The sequence below is a fragment of the Mixophyes fleayi genome, chromosome 5 (genome assembly GCF_038048845.1).
Source record: "Mixophyes fleayi isolate aMixFle1 chromosome 5, aMixFle1.hap1, whole genome shotgun sequence".
Lineage (NCBI taxonomy): Eukaryota > Metazoa > Chordata > Amphibia > Anura > Limnodynastidae > Mixophyes > Mixophyes fleayi.
This window is the reverse complement of record NC_134406.1, coordinates 210,790,580-210,811,232: the sequence shown is the minus strand read 5'-3', so window position 1 is coordinate 210,811,232 and position 20,653 is coordinate 210,790,580. Positions and strand designations below refer to the sequence as shown.

The 20,653-nt window shown below is 38.4% G+C and overlaps 1 protein-coding gene across 1 annotated transcript in view; it reads right to left on the bottom strand.

Moving 5' to 3' along the window:
• The window catches only part of COLEC12 (collectin subfamily member 12), a 137,630-nt gene that overhangs the window by 32,789 nt on the left and 84,188 nt on the right, over positions 1-20,653 (bottom strand). The gene's annotated exons all lie outside the window — the stretch shown is intronic.

The window sequence follows — 20,653 nt, the reverse complement described above, 5'->3', positions numbered from 1 at the left end:
ATAAACTTACCAATCCGTGCGGCGCCGGGACCCAGAATTCTCCTCACTCACGCAGAATGTCGATATTCAGTGACAAGCTGCATGAGAGAGGAGGAGTCCCAGCGCCGCACAGATTTTCTAAGTTTATGTTTTGTTTGTTTTTTCTCTGGCTTGCCCGCGGCACCCCTGTGAAGGCGCCGCGGCCCCCCTGGGAGCCGCGGCGCACATTTTGGGAACCGCTGTGCTATGCTATTGGTGAGTTCTGATGTGATCACTAATTCACTATCACTGTGATCACTAGAGTGTTCATTAAGTAAACTTGTATATCATGAGGGATAATGCACCACAGTTAGATGTTTCCTCAATGACAGCTAATATGCATACAAGTTACTTTAGAGACTGTATTATCCCATATTTATCTACTAAACATGAAACATTCACTATTATCCCCAGTTTGAGGGTTACATATCTTCAATATATACTGTACATGCTTAAGAATTGTTATTTGTGCCAATTGGCATAATATGCAGTATTTTCTAATATCCGCCACATCTGTTCACCTCCTGAGCATCATCCTTGACCTCCACATGTCCATATGTTTCTTTTACATTTATTATATTTATATCACATTTCTGTTCAACTTTTAGCACATGTTTAAAGGAGATTTACACTACATTTTATATTTATATATCACAGTTAGTAAGAGGATTTGCGAAGATTTATTTGTTTTTATGCTGCCCTTGAGTAGAAACACATTTAAAGCAGCAATCCCACACATAGGAGGTTTTCTTTTTAATTAGTAAGTTAAACACATTTTAAGCATTAATCTGATAGTCACTTTGCCATTTTACAAATCAATATCACCTTTTCAGAATCTACAAGTATAGTTGCCAGTCACACACAGAGGTTCTCAGCATGTGAGGGGGAAAAGAACTCACACCTCATATTTTAATTGTATTGCTGCTTTAAATGTATTAGTTTATCTAACTGTTTGCAGAATGCAGTAATATTGTTTCAACAAAGATTTGTACTAGTTTACCTGAGAAATGTTGGCATGGATCTCAATCTAAGAAATAGATTTAATCCATATTTAATATACACTTATTTTTCCAGCGCAACAGAAAAATTAATGACAGAGATAACATTACCTCCTTTTTTGAAATCACATGTGCCATGTGACTATGATTGCCATGGTCACATGACAATGTGCAGCATTTTCCATTAGTAATAGCAGCCTGAAGAAACAAACTAAGGAAAATGGTAACTATCAAGCTTTTTCAACTCACACCTCATATTTTAATTATATTGCTGCTTTAAATGTATTAGTTTATCTGTTTGCAGAATGCAGCATTATTGTGTCAACAAAGATTTGTACAAATTTACCTGAGAAATGTTGGCAGGGATCTCAATCTAAAAAATAGATTTAATCCATATTTAATATACACTTATTTTTCCAGTGCAACAAGTCACCTCCTGTTTTGGAATCTATACTAAAAACATACATTAATAGCAAAACGACTGTGCTTTATTTGCTCATGAGAACCCTAGGTGACTTTGTATAGCTTTATATTTCAAAAGCAGGGGTACACCATTACTAATAAAAAATAACCTTTGAGAGCCAGTAGGACTATTTTCAGTAGTGAAGTTAAAGTCAGCATGCAGCATCTTTCACACAGACAAATTGTGGTTTTCTCTGGATATGAATCTAAAATTACTTGCATCTGTGTGAAGAGCACTAGGTAAAATCTGCACGCAAATGCATGGGATGTAGTTGAAATGTCTATATTCATAATGTCAACAGTGATAATATCTACACTGTTATAATGTTGACCAACAAAATGTCCACACGTTCATAATGTCTACACATTTAAAATGTTGACACACATAATTTGTACACATTAAAAATGTCAATATGTAAAATGTGTATATATAATGTCACACTGTCATATTGTCTAGAGATGTGTGCTGACCCTTGTGTTTCGGTTTCAAAACCGGTGTCGGTTCTAAACCAACTTCGTGTTTCGGCTTTGTTACCAGTTTTGTCGAACAAACGTGAAAAGCTTTGTTTTTGGATCTGGATTTAACTAAAAACTCTGAAAATTAGGTAAAACAATGTCATTTTGAGCTGTTTTTGCTCCTATATTACTATTTATAGCATTAACATTCATTTCCAGTCTATTTTCTAATGAGCCCTTCACAACAGTCCAAATTGTCTCCAATTTTGACCAAAGTCTGCAGCAATCTGGCTGGCTAAAATTACAGAGTGGTTGCACAAATATATCACACAAATACATGGCAGTTTAATAGAAGATACAAGTCCTAGACTAGGAGACACAACAGATGATCAGACAGCCTTGAAAAATGCACTTTAGAGATCATAAGTACCTTCATTAAAAGGGGATTAACTTTATGATATTTTCTACTCTCTGAACTACTTCATAATTAAAGAAAGAACGTAACAGAGCATCCCTCATAGACACCTATGTTACAAAAACAGGCAGCATTCATTGGATGGACAATGTTATATTTAATACAGTTAATAAATACAGTTAATACAGACATCGATAAAACTAAAAAGATGATGGTGCTTTATACGGTATGAATAAGGTAGATCTGGCTTAAAAGCTCTTCCAAGCTAACTTTCCCTGAATTCTCTTAAAAATTAAATTGGACCCTACTAAGTGGTCATATTGCTATATCTCCTGGATACTGCATATCAATGCTGTTAAAATTAATACCCTCCCCATACTTTTGTATGCACTTATCGATGAATTCACTGGGAGCCAACAGTAGAGCTTTCAAACACCTTGTTTTACTATAAGTACACTTTTTGGCTTGAATAATGGTGCCCTTGTGAATCAAAAAAGGGGACTACATATATTTGCAAGTACCGTATATACTCGAGTATAAGTCGACCCGAATATAAGCCGAGGCACCTAAATTAACCACAAAAAACTGGGAAAACTTATTGACTCGAGTATAAGCCTAGGGTGGGAAATGCAGCAGCTACTGGTAAATTTCAAAAAATAGAAATAGATACCAATAAAATTACATTAATTGAGGCATCAGTAGGTTTAATGTTTTTGAATATTTATTTCAAAGAAAAACAGTAAACAGAAGAGACACATGTACTAATGTTATTATAGTAAAATGATGGAGTTGTGTTTTTCTAATTGCATCTACGAGATATAACAACAACATACCGGTAATCCATTTTATATACAGTTAATGGGGGAAAATACCAACAAGACATATCACATCCCCTTGTTGAATCCTAGAGGGAGATAGGCAATGAAGGGTTAACACACAACACAAGACATTTCATTGTGTCTTATTTGCGATAATACAACCACCAATCGATGATGGTGACTGTATTCAACATACCAGGACCACAATGCACGGCTGTAACGAGGGTGGTGCCTGCCTCCATAGCTTCAGCCCTTAAGTTCCGCTTAAGGGCTGAAGAGAAAGAGAAAGAAAATATTAACTTATAAGAGTTTGGTGAGAAAAAATCAACTTGGTGCTTGTGGTAAATTCCACTGCGGAACTTACGGCAATAAGCACCAAACTCTTGTAAGTTGATTTTCTCACACCAAACTCTTGTAAGTTAATATTTTCTTTCTCTTTCTCTTCAGCCCTTAAGCGGAACTTAAGGGCTGAAGCTATGGAGGCAGGCACCACCCTCGTTACGGCCGTGCATTGTGGTCCTGGAGCATCACTCGAGTATAAGCCGAGGGGGGGCTTTTCCAGCACAAAAAATGTGCTGAAAAACTCGGCTTATACTCGAGTATATACGGTATATAAATATGTCATGTATAATATTTGTCATGTATATCAATATGTAATGTATATCAAATATTTTTAGATATTTGTATAGCTTTAAAAGGACAAAACCGCTAGGCTAGGTAATATGTAAACCAGACAGTTCAGATTGGGCAATAGTTGGCCTTCTCACACAAGTATGTATGACTCACATTGATGCAATTTTGGTTTCCAAACATCTGTCTTACCAAGACAAAGCAATTGAATTTGAAAGCCCACAGTCTGAGAAACTAAAGACATTATTTGGAATATTGGTCACCCAACCACCAGTCAGTTGGCAGCACCAGTAACATGCTGAAAACAGTTAGGCATTGCAATGAGTTACAAAAGCCCACATAAAAGGGAATTTTGGTACAAGAATGTAACGAAGGCTTCAGCAGATTTTTGGGGAAACATGGAGGAGCCAAATGCAAGATGGCATTGTGCTTGTTGACACCCACCCACCCATATGTTGAAAACGACATGCACAAAGGTAAACAAACTAATCACTCTAGCGACAGTCACTGCTCATTTTGTGGCTTATTTTGTTTGCCCCCCCCCCCCCTCCCCCCAAAAAAAGCCAATATGTTGTTTGTTGTTCAACTGGATATTAGATAGATGTTAACAAATGAATCCTGGGGATTTGGATAACAGTGGCCATCTTCCTCAATGGTAACCAATCATTACCCTCATTATTTACATTTTCTTTGAATATAGAAGATACACCAAGTTAGGCAGCATGTGTGACATATTGGAAAGGGTCAGCAGCAATACATCGGAGAGGGTCAGCAGCAATATATCGGAGAGGGTCAGCAGCAATACATTGGAGAGGGTCAGCAGCAATACATTGGAGAGGGTCAGCAGCAATACATTGGATTGGGGACAGCAGTGGCAGTATCAGAGCTCATTAGACGGACAGCATCTGCATCAGTAGACATCATTTTACAGAAGATGAGACAATGTTGAATGAGACAATGTTAAATGGTGCAAGATGTCATTGTATTTGGGGCCACCCACCTCAGTGTGATACATACATGTGTTTGACAGCTACAGGAATGACATAATATGATTGGTGGCAGCAGTATAGACAGGTTTATAAAGACGACAATATAATGACATCCACAGTATTATTAGGACAACAATTGAAATGTAAATAGTGTTTACTAGGTTGACAATTCAAATGTAGACAGTATTATCCGTAAATCTAAACCTGTCCCTATCCTTGTCCCTAACTCTGTCCCTATCCCTATCGCTGTCCCTTACCTAGACTTGCCCCTATCCCTTTCCTAGACAAGGCCAACATACTTTACCGAATCGCTAACTTTCATCTCCTCCTTCAGCTTCTCCAGCTGCCTTTCCATTAGTTTGATTAGGGGTATGACTTGACTCAGGTTGGCAATGTCTGAGCTCACTTCATTTGTTACTATATCAAGGCATCTATAGATGCCTTGTTGCTGCTCCTCTAGTCGCTGAAGCATCTGAGGTGTAGAATTCCAAGTTGTTACTACCTCTTGCTTCGGTAGGTGGCATGGCAGCTGACACTTCTTTTTGCAGCCGCTGCAATGTTCTACATGCGGAATGTCTAAAATGGCCAGAAATGTTACGGGCCATAAAGAGCATCTCTTGCAAGTTTACTGTGTGTGCAAAGCATGGTTCACCAAGTCATAATGCACACACAATATTGGCTCTGATATCGGCAATGAGGAATCCTGAGGAGAGTCTTTGCGGGGTGAGTCATTTTATTATCACATTCCTGAGTTTTTTCAAAAGATTGACACAAGTAAGTTTCTTTGTGAAACCAGTGATACACAGAGTAGCTTGCTTGTGAATGACCTGGCAGTGAGTGCTAGGTCTACTATGCAGAAAGCATGAGGAGGAGGATGGTGAAGCTACCGGCGCTGCTGCTGCTGTAGGTGATACACCTACTCAGTGGGCTGAAACGGTCATATAGTCTTTGTTTTGACCGGGACCGCTTGTCCCCATATTCGTAGTTAAGTGGACTGTTGGTACAGTGGCATTTTCTAGGGACTGAATGACTTTTTTGTTAACCTCACAGTACAGCTGAGGAATTGTTCTGGAGAAATGGAATCGAGATGGAATTTGATAGCATGGACACCTCAACTAATCATCTAAAATCTGTTGCATTGATGGTGGAAATTGGGTGCACATCCAATGCTAACATATCTGTCATGGCTTTAGTGATCTGCTGTGCAACAGGATGCTAACAGTCATGTTTCCTCTTGCAAATGCTTGCTTCACAGACAATTGTGTAAAATACTTACTCGTCTTGCTTCCCTTCTGTATAGATTTCTCCCCTGCAGCAGCAGCTAAAGCGTACAAGGATGTTTCTTGGGAATCACGGAATGTATTAGGGAAGTAATTTGAAATTCGATAACTGGATGCTGGACCAGTACGTACATGATGATGAAGGTGTTGATACCAGTGAGGATTGCAAGTGTCTATCGATTGACTGGTAGATGATGTTGGGCTGCTTGCTACTATACACAATATGCCACGTTTGGAAACAACTTGAATGGACTCGATGCAAATGACACAACAGGGAGGAGGTGTCAAGATCTTAAGCGTCCCTACCTCTACTTATTTTGGCCTGACAAAGCTATAGATGCCTTGACAAATGGTGTCTGTGTTTGAATAAAAATATTTCCAAACACAAGATGTGTTTTTTTCCGTCTTATGTCCTGGCATGATAATGCGCTTATCATGGGCATCTGCTGGTGGTAACACTGGTGGCTGCCTTACTTCAACACAATCATTATTATCCTCCTCATTATCTCATCCATGTACAACACATGTCTTTTCAGATCCACAATTATCCCCCTCATCCTCTTGCACATTTGCAGCTTCCATAGTAGCCTCCTTAATTTCTATGGTTAAATCATCAACAACACTAATGCTACTACCACCCATCCTCACATTTCTAAACGGACGAGCGCTTATCAAAGGAGGCTGCTCTATTATTACAGTGTCTGAATCTGAAACCTCAGACTCCCATGTAGCACTCATGGATACCCACCTTAGACTCTCCTCAGGATTCTGTGAGTGCCCAAAGTGTTCTTCAACCTCTCTTTTATCCTCAGGCACTGGTTTGTCTGTTTTGGAGGTGTCAGTAACAGACGTACACTCTGAGCGACAAGGTGGAGCATGTGAAGTTGAGGAAGATGCACAACCACGTTGGGCACTCTGTTTTGGAATGGCAATTTTAGTGCTAGAACCTGAAGTAGCAGGACCACTACTAGCTAAAATTTGACATAGTCTTAACCTTGTCTTGCCACTGCGGGTGGTGTATGGAATGTTAGCTATTTTACTTTTTTTTGGACAATTCAACACTTTTATCAGAAAATTCCCTCTTATTTCTCCTCCTTACATCAAGAGCTGATGTTTTCTTTGATACTGAATTTGACAAGTAGTGTTTGAATGTTGAGGCCACTTTCGACAACTTTCTTCCCACATTACCTTTTTTACTAGAAGAGGTTGTAACAGTAGTACTAATGCCAGTACTGGTACTGTTCTGCTCCTGATCTGTACAGTGATCCATGGTTGCCAAGGGGAGTAATGCTACTTGAACAGACTGGAGCTACATGTAGATGCCTGCCACCACACCAAGGGAACGCACAATGAGATAGGGAAAGGAAGGGATGTAATCTTATGATACTGTTGAAAAATATACTTCTAACAAACAAGTTTTATATTTTATCGGGGGGTTGTGCTGGTCTGAGTCAAAGACAAAAACACCCTGTTTACTTTTTTGTGGTGTGTATCTGCTGCTGACCCTCACACACAAACAGCCTTTTTTAAATATAGATTTCACTGAATGACCCTTGCAAAATAGACAAGTACTGAAAAATAGAAAAGATTAGAATGTATAGCAATTTTTGGTGTGTTGTTGCGTGCTGACCCTCACAAACAGCCTTTTTAAAATATAGATTTCATTGAAGGACCCTTACAAAATAGACTTGAAAAATCTAAAAAAAATAGAATTTAATAATATATATCGTTTTTCGGGGTGGTATGCAACTTCTCTTTTTACAGGCAAGTTTTGCCTGTAAAGAGATTGCCATTTTAAATCTGCCCTGCAAAGTCGCCGAATATCGGCGACTTGTAGAATGATCAGATTGATACATTTACCCCCTTTTCTCCAAAGCCCACAAATCTAGACGGGTGCTGGTTTGGAGTGACTGATTGAAGAAGTCCTACTCTGATCTGATCAACATCTGGAAACAGCGATACTCTAACGCTGTCTGGGATTTGGCTTGTTTCTATATTGGGACTTTGTTATGGAGCTACCATCTTGGGACTTTGCCCTCTCACTTGCTGGACCATTGATACCCACCTAGTAAGGAGAATATTGCATGTTAAAGATTGTTGCCATTCCATTGCCATACATTGTGGTCAGCTTGAGCGATCTAAGAACCACATATCCTCACATTTTCCATCTTGCTTTTCTTTGACAAAAAATACCTTCCATATTTTTCTTACACAAAACTTAATTATAACATCTGTTTTTCATCATGATTTTCATCACAGCCTCTGACTCATTAAACCAACTAAAAGCAATGTTTAGATCCTGTGGAGGAATTAAACTTATGCAAATTATAGTAGTGTGGTGACTTTTGGTGCATTAAATCTTTTAGAAACATGAAAATAGTTTAATTTCAGTAATTAACTTGGCTCATATACATAATTATTTATCTAATACCAATATAGTACCTGTGAATAACACACTTCACTTGGGGACAAAGCTGTGACATCTCCATATTATCTCATTAAAAATCCAATGAAGAAATCAACTTTTTATTATGTGACCTCTGAATGTTGTATATTGGCCCAAAACAATAGTGTCTACAACAAAGCCTAAAGCTAGTTGGAGAAGAGAAATAAAGATATTCTTATGTGGCTGGGTATAGATTTAAACACATGTGTAGGGGTAGGGGAGCTATAGAAACATTATCAGATGCTATATCCACTGAAGCATTATGTAAGGTTACATCTTACATCCGTATGGAGCAGTGTAGAATGACATTTTGCTACTAAACAAAGCTGCATTTGTACTGATTGGAAGTACCTGCTGCTGTTCATACTATATTCATATAGTTAAATGTCTCTATATAAGAGAACATGGATATAAGAAGATAAAACAAAAATAACAGGTATATATTTTTCTTCAGACTTGAATGGTTAAGATGGATTGTTTTCATGTTTTAGGAGACTTAAGTGAGTAGTACAAAGAAGGCTGCCAAGAGGAATTCAGGACCCCGGTACAACAATTTCATGGGACCCCCCTTATAGTTGAGCATGCTAAAAAAATTTATGTAGGTGTGGTCATACTATTGGGGCGTGGTTATGCACCATTGGGACGTGGCTAGCGGGTGAAAAGTGCTAGGTCACCCTCCTACAGAAGAAAAACCTACATTGCTGTGTACACCATTGACACAAGGGTGCAGTGCCCGCTCGCCGGAGCGTGACATATGTCCCAGCACTCCTGACTTTCAGGACATCTAGCAGCATAGTGTAGTATAGAAAGAATGCAGTGTGTACATAAACAGTTCACAGTCTTGGCCTGCACCTTACATTGGAGCAGAGAGAAGCAGAAAGGAGAGACGCTGGCGCCGCGATCATGTGAGTATGTTACTTTTTTTTTTTTACTGAATGAGTCGGAGACACCCCCGCCCAACCCCCGTCGGTGAAAAAAAAAAGTCAAAAGAAAAAAATTGCAAATAAAAAAAACGTTACATTTTTTGTAAAAAAATTCAACAGTGAGGGCCCGGGCCGGGCCCCCTGGCATGGGTGGGCCCTCTCGGCGGCCCTAAATACAAACTCATTCTGACAACAACATTGTATTATTGTCCTATGTTTTTATTATTACCTGCCTACAGCTAGAAATCAGACTGAAGTTTTTCACTGTGGGATAAATGTATTTCAACAAACCAATTCAGTAAAGTGAAGTAATACTATGAACGTGGGGTCAATAGTTTGTTGTTTATGGGAAGTAGGAGTACAAACAGTGATGTGATTTTGTTTGTTTAGTCTTCTCTCGAAAGATGTTCCTTTACAATGTGCCACACTGCCCTCTCTCTTCTAGGCTGCTAGCTCATCAGACTCTATATTCCACATAATGCATACTTGCCAACTTATGGCAAGTATGATCCGGGAGCCTCCCGGGGAAGGTGGGCGTGCAGGGGGCGGGGCTCCAGTGAATCATGGCGTTTTGAACCTAGTTCTGCCCACTTCACTGGGAAGTGGGCAGATCAGGGAGATTGTCACATGCGGGAGTCTCCCAGACATTCCGGGGAAGTTGGCAAGTATGATATAATGTATTATTATCTTTGACTTATAAGGCGCCACAAAGGGTCCGCAGCGCCGTACATTACATATACAGAAAACAGAGAACCAAGATACAACATGATGCAAAAATATATCCAAACACAGGTGACAGGGTAAAGCAAATCAGATTATTTCTGGGACAGATAGTGGAAGGGAAGGTAGAAATCAGCAAGAAGAAAGCCGAAGCTTAAGAAAACAGGGAAACCAGGGCTTGTGATGCAGGCCAAGAGGTACAGAGGGTGATGGAAAAGTAGAAGGAGCACACAAGGAAAGAGGGCCCTGCTCATGAGAGCTTACATCCTAATGTACGTAAAAGGAAGATATATTGCTATAGAGCATGTGATCTTTCATTCATATAAATACTAATACAAATACTATATATAAAATAAAAATATTTATATAGAATTTCTTTCTCACACATAACACAAATCATAGTGCCAATATCATTTTGGACAGCCCTGTGCCCAATTAAGAAGTAGCTGTGTGGGGGCAGTTGTAATACTTTGCAATAATATTGAAAAATGATGGAGATTATTGCCCACACTTGCCAGCACTGGACAGACTGGTGGTCAGTGATCTAACACACACTGCTGGCTGTAGTGCACACATAGTGCCTGTTCTAAAGGAGAAAAAATTCTTTGTTCTATTATTATAGGACTCTTTTGAGCTCCAAGAACCAGGTAGCAAGTAAAAACAGCTGGGTGGAGCACCCGGGAAATAGGTGCTGGGGAGAACACTGGTGGTACAAACTGAAATCTTAATAAAAGCAACATTTCTCAGTATAATGTGTCAAATGAGTTTATGTGCAATATGTAGCATTTAACCTCATGTATCAAACTCCCAATGTCCCATTGATTGTAAGCTTACGAGCAGGGCCCTCTCTGTCTGTCTGTATTACCCAGTATTGTTTCATTCCTGTATTGTTCCCAATTCTAAAGTGCTCAGAAATTTGCTGTCAGTATATAAATAAATGTTGATGATGATGAGTTTACTTTAAAGTTTAAAGCAGAACTAACACCTAGAAAAATATTTTCTTAAGGTTTTCCCTCTCCCCTAGCCAGAGCCATGGGGTCTGCTACATGCAGCTGTTCTTCCAGGGATCCTCTCTGTTCTGTAATCTCTTGATTGTGGCTTAGGATTGGTCCTCTTGGACTGTGGTTGTAAATCAGGGACAGCTGACAATCGGGTTGCCACCTTATGTACATGTAAAAACCGGATATGTTTTCTATGCTCTTCTTCTCCTTCCAAATATTTACTCGCATTTATCTGTGTATTTTCTCAATGTATCCATACATTTTCTTATTTAATCACCACACCGCAAATTGTGCTCATTAGTAGGGATGGGACATTAAAAGAAAACATTGGTTGTACCAATGTTTTAAACATTGGTTACAAAACATTGTTTAGTCCTAAACCATCAGTTCTAGAACTGATGTTAACCAGTGTTTCTATATTTTGTAAATAAACTGGCTACTTAAAACATATAATACACTAATAAACTTTGAAATCACCCTTATGTTTATCTAAATGAAGGCTTATACTGAGTGTGTGTATGTGAATATATACATATATATATATATATATATATATATATATGTATGCATATATTTACACACACACTCACTGTAAGCCTTCATTTAGATAAACATAAGGGTGATTTCAGAAGTACATCTTTATAGGTTTTGCACCATTTGTGTATATACAGTATATAAATATTTATATATATATATATATATATATATATATATATATATATATATATATATATATATGTACACTGTATATACACAAATGGTGCAAACATTATAAAGATGTATGCATTTTTTGCCACTGATACATGCATGTTATTGGGGTAAAGCAGACTTGCTATTGAAGAAACACAAAACACAAAGCATTAACAATAATTATCAAAACTTTAATGAAACAGCTCACTGGTACTACTGCTCTCACACAGGGCTATTTATTTATTCATTTTTTAAACTTAAATTTTTAACGGTAGCAACAGGTTAATAAACTGAACATATAAAATAACAGAAACTGTACATACAGTACAACATACAATGAAAGTGGTTGTTTTTCTGCAATATAGGAGTATACTATTGAGGTAGACTAATTATGGGCCTTAGAGAATAGGCGTTCTGAAGGAACCAAAGTGGCCACAGTTGTCAAATATTGTCTCACATTATATGGCTCATTGGTGAACTGCAAAAGATGCAGCCCCGCACTGCGTCTTTATTTGCGCAAGTGCCAAGCGCATTTAAAGGTGCAGACCCACTTTCCAGTCCCTGGATGTGGCTCTGCAAAATCAGTCATCCTCTTGCTTTTGTGCAAAAGGTATGGTTTGTCACAAAACAGCTTTACCACTGCACTTTTGCATGCTTAAAAATAAAACAGACTGGTACCAACCCAAGCTGACAACTACTGCCCTTCACAGTAGGTTTCTGTAAAAAATATTATTTACTCATAAGTAAACATTTAAGTTGTTGAAATGTCATTAGTTTTCAGTTGCATCATGGAATGCACAGATGGTTTTGTAAGTGGAAAGAAGGGAGGAGTGTTAGTAACGCTTCCTGGCATCCAAAGGTTTCATAGCACAACAAAAACCTATGTGTTCTACTAAGAAATGTTTCATGTTTCCTGTTTTAGCTGACATGGAAGTAAAATTCACAAATAAAAAAAAAAACAGCTCCAGAGAGGACATAGAAATAACTCAGGCAAGTGCATGGCAGGGCTGAAGGCAAATAATTATCTTACCATCTGGCTATGTGCAGGTGGCTTTCCATGGTACTCTTTGTGGCTCTGTGCTTCCCAATGAACCCGCATAGCCTTTATTTTATTGCATTGTTATTTTAATAGGTCATAGTCTGTTAATATTCCATTATTATTTATTTGCTGCATTTCCCATAACAAATTGGACAGCATTATAACAAAAAAATGTTGTGTGAGACAGGCACTGTGACTTGCCTCTTGTATATATGTTTGCTGACGTCTTTGAAGTAAACCATCATCAAGGTGCACAATTCATATGGAAGATGTAACAAAGTGTGATTTATTTAAGAAAAACTCCCCTCAAACTTAAAATCAAGTATTGATTGGAGTGCATTATTCTAAGATAAAAAACAGAGTTTTACTTACATGAGGTTTAATGATCCATCAATGCTCTGCTATATACAACTAATAATCTCCTGTTTCAAACAGGCAGCAGTGTTGCTAAGGCCCCTTCTCTGTGAACCACACGTTACAGCTGCAATTTGTTATTTACACTGAAGCATGCTAGGCACATGCCAAAGACACTTACGTTCCAATTGCACCCATGTTTTTATCCACTTTTGTTTTATATACAAGCACATTAGCTATTATCAGTTAAATGTAAAGAAACTCTCTATACAGTAGAAACAACTCCTTTACAGTAGAAACAATTCAAATCCCCTTCAGTATTTAAAACTCGATCTGACACTTTAGCAGTGTCAGAGCAACAAGTTACCTCGCTTGTCTGACTCCTGGTTCCTGTGTTATCTATCAGGTTCCCTGCTCTCCTATGATCTCTCTCTCTGAGCTTTCTGAATTCATCTGACAATCTGTGTACCGGTTCTGTCTCCGTTTTTACTCTCCTATCTGCCTCCTGATTTTGTATTACGCTGACCGCCTGTGTACCAGTCCCCGGCTCCGTTTGACTCTCCCACCTGCCTCCTGATTTTGCACTACACTGACTACCAGTTTCCAGCTAGTTATACTTTGTTCTTGTTTCCTGCATTGTACCGCAATGTTACATCTAGTGACAGGCCAGAGGACCGCATCCTTTGAGTTTAAGCTCATCCCGCCTTTCGGCGGGTCTTGGTGAACACCTGGGGACTCGACTTTGCAACCCTGGTCAGCCAGTGCCAATCTAGTTTAACACTTGGAATAATCCCAACTCAGCTGGTTTGTTACACCTAGGGTTGGTACAGAGGAGTGAGAATAGTAGGGCAGGATAGAGGTCTGCCTCTACACTCACTGTGTCTGTTACGGCACTCACTCCTCCAATAATGGAGCGACAGGGAAATAGCACTAGAACTAACTTAGAGCAGTGTGTGATATTGCCAATTTGCACGGCTTTGGGAGGCTGCGTATATTTAACTAGAGATTAAAATCAGTGCTATCTGCTACTACCTACATTGTAAAGTAATATTATATAGAAATAATCAGACGCAACAGGAAAAGCACTCTAATTAACATTTACATGCTTATACACACTATTATGAAAAACACACGCTTGTAAACTCTCATACATTAAAAAACCATACTTACACACAAGCACAAATGAATTCATACAAGTCTTAACAATGCTATGTTAAGGGACCGATTTATCAAGCCTTAAACTATGCGGAAATGGCCTCTACTGCATGGTTTAGGCTATTTTTAGGTATCAGAGTTTTTACCAAAAGCCTAATGCAGGAGATACCATAGATTGCAAAATTGGAGAGAGTCTGGTCAGATGAGGTGGAGTAGGGAGTTACATAAGTGGGGAGCAGCACAGGACAAGTCTTGGAAGTTGCAGGTAGTTATCAGAGAGGAGGAGAAGCATAGGTCAGAGGCAGCCTGAAGAGGCAGAGAGGGAGTGTATCACGTGACAAGGACAGAGATGTATGAAGGGGAGGAGTAGGTGAGGGCTTTGAAGGTGAGCAGTTTGAAATTAATTCTGGAGGTAATGGGGAGCCAATGTAGGGATTTGCTGAGTGGTGCAACGGATGTAGAATGGTGAGAGGGGAAGATCAGTAAAATGATCTAAATACAATCTTCTATCATTAGTAAACCTCATCTCTAAAAGCAAAAGAAATAAAAGGAAATGTGAGAGCCATTATTACACACACTGTTATGAAATTCCTGGCTTTTACGCTCAGGAAGCATTGTGTTGATGTTGGCTTCCCTATGGGTTTAAAATCTTGTTTAAATGTAGCAGACTATGAATACGCTTTGAGGTTGCTCTGTGTTATTCTATGAAATATCTTCTAGATGATTATTTGCAGATGCTGTCTCTACAAAGCATGAGAATAATATGTCACTGACTAAAAGACAAGCATGCTTTTGCTTTGTTTTAAATGAAAGCCCCAAAGGTTTACTTATTGTTATTCCATGGTGTGCACTCGAAATGGAACCGTCAAAATCTCTTACTATAGTACCAGTTGTCACTTCTAAACATCAATGATGCATGTAGTGTGATATCATAGACAATATCGGCACATTAGCCAGATATTACCCTTTCTGTGGGCCAAAACCATGTCAGTTGCCAAAGAATAATCCAAATGAACAGTCATTATTAATACTTTTTACTAGTTTGATAATGTTACAATAATTAAAACAAAATATCCAAGTTGTTGATGTGGGTGATCAATGAGCTGATTACCCACTTTTTTGCTTCCTGAGGGAAATATACTGCTACATTATACACCTTAATCTATGGATATAACCAGACATTCCTAAACTACAATTTTTGTTTGACACTGAAAATCTATGCATTACAATTTTTATTATTGTAGAATTTAGCTGATAAGAATACGCAATAATAATGATTTACTCTGATTTGTATGGGCTGGTCACAGTATAAAGGACAGGTGGTACTAGGGGAATTTATCAAACAGAATTTGTAACATGATTATTGCCATGATTTTAGTGCTAATAGATGGTTGTGTATTGATTGTGGATAGTACATCCTGTGTAAAGTTAACATAGTAAAGGCTACATGGATGAGCAGATGTGTGGATTCACTGTGACTTCTCTAGTGTGGAACATTTTTTTATATAAACTGGAAATTTAATCATATTTAAATTTACAATGCATAAAGATCAAATGTTGAATTGACATATTAGTATTCTCATTCAACAAAGGTGCAAGAGGCTTTTCAAGTAACAGCTTCATAAACAGAGACTTTCAAGGCTGCCACGTGGTGTTAGAATGAAAGAGCAAAACCACAAATGTTCTGCCTGTCTAGTTCTCATAGAGCATTGGGGATCTGAACATGAAGCACAAATAGTAGTGTACTTTTCCACTTGTATTTATGCCAAAACACAAAGCACATACATTATGTTACTAACACCTTATTTCAAAAGATATATGATCACTATTTACATGATTTTAGTAGACTACATAAATCCTAACTAACATTGGACTTGCTGTACACTGGTGTTCTGCATAGTCAAAGAACAACAGAGCGGTGATTGCCATTAGCCTATAGAAGGTTGTTCACGCAAACATGTTTAGAAAGAATCAACACATTTATTGGTTTCGGACAATATGTAACACCTGATTCACAATACAACTTTTTTTGCATTTTTTAACTGCAGGTGTTATGAAATTGGTAAAATACACAATAGATCACTTTTTAATAAGAAAAACAATCTTAATTTGCAGAAGTGTGTTTTTGCACATTATCTTGAAACAATAGTAATTATCTGTATGGCAAGGCAATCTTTCTTAAACCATAGATGTTCTGAAACAGGACAAATGTAAAGGGTTTCCTTTTTCGAGTAGGAAAAATATCTCCATTTATAACTATGTAATTGCAGAAATTCTCAAAAACATACCTCCTAACTAAACTTGTGCAATACTAGAGAATAATTAAATTCAAAAGAAAAAGACACATTCTAACAATAACAATACTCTAAAGGACTGGACAGTCACTATTAATATTAATATTATTATATAACTGCTGCTTTTTCTATTTTCAGCTAGTTCCATCACTTTTACTTACAGCTTCAAACAAGCACTCACTTCTGTTATCCTAAATAAACAATCTCTTGACCCTACTTCTCTTTCCGTGAACCACCCAATTTCTATTCTCCCCTTTGCTTCTAAACTACTGGAAGAGCTTGTGTGATGCTTAATCCATGTTTGCTCCACTCCACACTCCACCAAGACTGCCCTTACTAAAGTGACCAACGATCTACTTATAACTAATTTGGAAGGGTCACTTAGCCAACTCATTCACCTTGAATTTTCTGCCGCTTTTGATGCAGTGACCAACCTCGTCTCCTGCATGAAGGACTCTACAGGGCCGGTGGTATATCAGAGAAACTAATATCCCCCCAGTACTTTTGGAATAAAACAAGGAACAAAGGGCTAAATCTGCATAAATTTGTGGGTTTATACTCCTTGCTTGTAGCACAAGGTTTTAGCACAGCGCAGATAAGTAGCGGTAGTGTAGAGCAGTAATACAACAATACCATCAATAGGCAATGGTATCCAACATTTCATAAAAGAAATAACATTATAGGAATCTTGTTTCTACAATATCAGCAATATGCAAATATAAACCACTAAAACACATAGGTCACTGAATAACTATATCTCACTTTGAAATTAGGCTCTGTGCTTCTGTGAAATGGATTTCACTGGATAAATATTTTGGGAGCAACTGGTTGCTAATGAGTTAATTAGACCATTACACTAAATGCTGCTGCAACAGATTATCTAGACAAATGAATCATGTTCGACTTTTAGTGCAATTATACCAATTATACTAACCACACAAAAATCAGTAGAGATGCAACAAGGATTAATCCAGCTTGTTCAGGTTAGATGCTTTAGAAGAAATTACTGTATAATAGGGTCACTTTATGATAGACAAAACCCAAATGGGTAAATTGCAATACACAGGTTTAAGCGAAGTTTCAGTTGACACATGAAGCTTATTTACTTGTACAAGATGAAATCAGTAATCAATTTGACGCATGCACAAGCTCAATGTAAATAACAACGATCCTGCACAATAAATGATTTACAGTGTATAGAACTCAATGTCCACTTAGCAATTGTAGGGTTAAACAACTTGCAATTCTCTCTTCAGCAACCATTTTAGGCAGTTTCACAAAAGAATCAAACTTCTGATGCAATATAGGCAAACTCTTGTGACAAAAGATTGCTCTCTATGTCCTTTGCACACTGATTCAGGTTGCAGATAACTTTAAACACAACAGAGTTGGCTGGAATAAACTCTTCCGTCAGACAGTGCTCTCAATAGCAATAATACAGAGCCGTTTAGAGGTTTCAATAACAAAGTCTGTTGTCTCACTTAAATAACTTGAAAATAGCAAAGCAAAATAACCATAAACTTATCCGTCTTTATATGAGTCCTGCTTACATCGCATGGGCAGTGGCAAGCTAGGTCTTTTCCTGTACTCTAAAGATGTTTCCTTCTGGGCTGCCATTTACATCTAGGGGGTAAATGTATCAAGTTGAGAGTTTTCTGGTGGGTTTGAAAAGTGGAGATGTTGCCTATAGCAACAAATCAGATTCTAGCTATCATATTGTAGAATGTACTAAATAAATGATAGCTAGAATCTGATTGGTTTTTCAAACACAGCGAAAAACTCTCAGCTTGATACATTTATCCCTAGAACTTTAGCTGCAAAAATCTCTTAGGACAACAGTTTGTTTAAAGATCTTCCATTATCCCAGGCAGCCTTCACAGCACACTTCACAGCAAAACATCTAGTAGCCTCTAGCAGTCCGTTTTTGGCTCCTCCACTTTTTTGCCAAGAATCTCCTGGAGCCTTCTTGTTTGTTCTGGTGCCAAAATGCCCATTTATTGTAGGCTCTTACTGCTCCACTTCTGTAAATACCTACACTGACTACCCATTACCCACAGAATCCAATTTAAACTACTCAACCTCACCTTCAAAGCCCTTGCCAACACCTTTCCCTAATACATGTCTGGCCTCGTCACAAGATACTCTTCCCCTCTTAGATCTGCTTGCAACCTGAGCCTTGCCTCCACCTCCTAGATTTCTCCACTTATGGCACTCCCTACACCACCTGACCAGACTCTCCCCCAACATATAGCCTCTGGTGTACTATCAGCTACAGTCCCAATCTCCACTCCAAGTCCCAATGTCTTCTATTGTCACAGAATTTCCTCTCTCTCAAGAATGTAAGCTCTCATGAGCAGGGGCCTCTCTAAACTCTGCCTTACATTTGCATCTATTTCATATGTTCCTGTTCTGTTTTTATATATGTATTGTTCTGACTGTCTGGCACTGCAGAGTTTTGTGGCGCCAAATAAACTATAGTGGATGATGACCAGAAATATACCACATAAAAAACGTATTAAAAATGATTTTGTATATGCACAAGAAGAAGTACAGATATATTAACCAATGCATTTGTCTCATTTAAACTAAACTGAAGTTGAAATGGATATCTATTTCAGGCCTGGCCAACCTGTGGCTGTCCAGGTGTTGTAAAACTACAAGTCCCAGCATACCTTGCCAGCTATTGGCTGGCTATCTACGGGCAAAGCATGCTTGGTGTTCTTGCTTCACAACACCTGGAGAGCCAAAGGTTGGACAGTCCTGGTGTATTTCATTTTCTTCTACATTTATTTAGAGCCGCAGAAATATATCCTTTATTTTACTATACTTTAAGTGAAATCAGAGAATTATATTTACTGCACATTTTTTGCTGGTTTTGATTCACATAAAGCCAAGATTTAATTAGTAGGTTTTACCAAAAAAACAACATTTTAACTCTTTTGGACAGGAAAGTTTCATGTCAAAGTTGCAAAACTCTAGAAGGCTCTGCTCTTCATAAAAGTAAAGGCCTACATTTTTTTGTTTATAATAATTATGATATTTAATTTCCTTTTTTGTATCTTTATTTATAGCCAGAAACTTTGTAAGCTCTTAGTTTCATCCATTTTATTATCTGTCCTCTAGAATGTTTCTGAACATCTTCCAAACCAAAATATTTTTTATTAGTTGAATTCTCGTACTTGTGAAGATCCTTTTGTGTTTGTGCAATTCCAGAGAATTACTTATGGATTATGAACAGCTTCCTCCTTGTAAATCATTCACCAGATGTAGATTATCTGTTTGTACGTTCTCTATAAGAACAACATCATTATTTAAACGGACAGAGCCAGAGGCTCTATATTAATGCAACTTAACAGGTTTTTTTTTAGTATTATAAACAGTATAATAATAAGAACAAGTAACTGATAACCGAATGCAGTCTTACGCACCATAGGCATACTTACCAACTTTACAATGTTGGTATCCGGGAGCCTGCGAGGGGTATGGGAGTCATGGGGGGCGGGCCTCCAAAATCCGCGTCATTTTGGACCCGCCCCCGTGACGGCATGATGCAAAATGCGTCATTTGACAGTGGGGGGCGGGGCCAAATGCCGCGATTCACCAGGAATCGCAGCGTTTGTGACCTAATTCTGCCCACTTCACTAGGAAGTGGGCAGATCCGGGATTTTGCCACACTCGCCCGGGAGTCCGGGAGACTCTCTCAAAATGCGGGAGTCTCCCGGACATTCCGGGAGAGTTGGCAAGTATGACCATAGGTAGTACTATACTGCTGGTCTTTATTTAAGGGGGCCCTAAACAATTAAAATGTTTCACTTTTTCCATTTGCCACGCAAAGTATGAAACTGTGTGTAATAATATTCTGAATTCACAGGGCAGCAACATCAGAGTCCGGCAGTCTTGAGGCCCTGTTCTGATTTTTGGGGTTGACATTGCTGACAGCTGTTACACTATAAATCAGATGTGCT